Raw genomic sequence first — 742 nt, 5'->3', positions numbered from 1 at the left:
GGCTTCTTGGAGCTAATTCACGGCAGCTTTCGTCCTAATTTTGGGACTGCCATGTTGGCTTGGCGATAACTATATATATATATATATATATATATATATATATATCTTGACGAATTCATAATCCTTTAAGAAATGCAAACAGCCTTTACTAATTCACTTGAAACCCAACCTTACATATATATACCACTTGAAATGTTAATTGACACTTAGATGTGAAACTAAAAATTATTTTATAGAATATATATACATAATCATCCTTTTGTACGAGTGTACTTATTGCTAACAATAATAGATTAGCGATAAAAAGCGGACCACTGAGATGATAAGTAAATTATTAATGGTGGCTATTGAATAAACATTTAGATAACTGTAAGGAGTAGCGTATCTAATTGTTGTTGTTCTTTTATAAAAGCAAGTCATATTGACAAGCGGGAAGAATGCAAACATTATTTGCTATATACTGTAAATATCGTTAGGTTATTACTTGGCTCAACGTCAAGTGAGTGAGCTGACGATTTTATGAAACTGTTACACAACCAAGCAGAGAGGCAAAAATAAGCGAAACACATAGTAAAATGCAGTATCACATATAAAACACACACACACACATACATATACACATATTTAAATTGAATTAATATTCATTTTATCACCCTATCTATCTATCTATCTATCTATCTATATATCTATCTATCTATCTATCTATCTATCTATATATATATATATATATATATATATATGT

Source organism: Octopus bimaculoides, chromosome 5 (assembly GCF_001194135.2).
Source record: "Octopus bimaculoides isolate UCB-OBI-ISO-001 chromosome 5, ASM119413v2, whole genome shotgun sequence".
Classification (NCBI taxonomy): Eukaryota; Metazoa; Mollusca; class Cephalopoda; order Octopoda; family Octopodidae; genus Octopus; species Octopus bimaculoides.
This window is presented reverse-complemented; position numbering follows the sequence as displayed.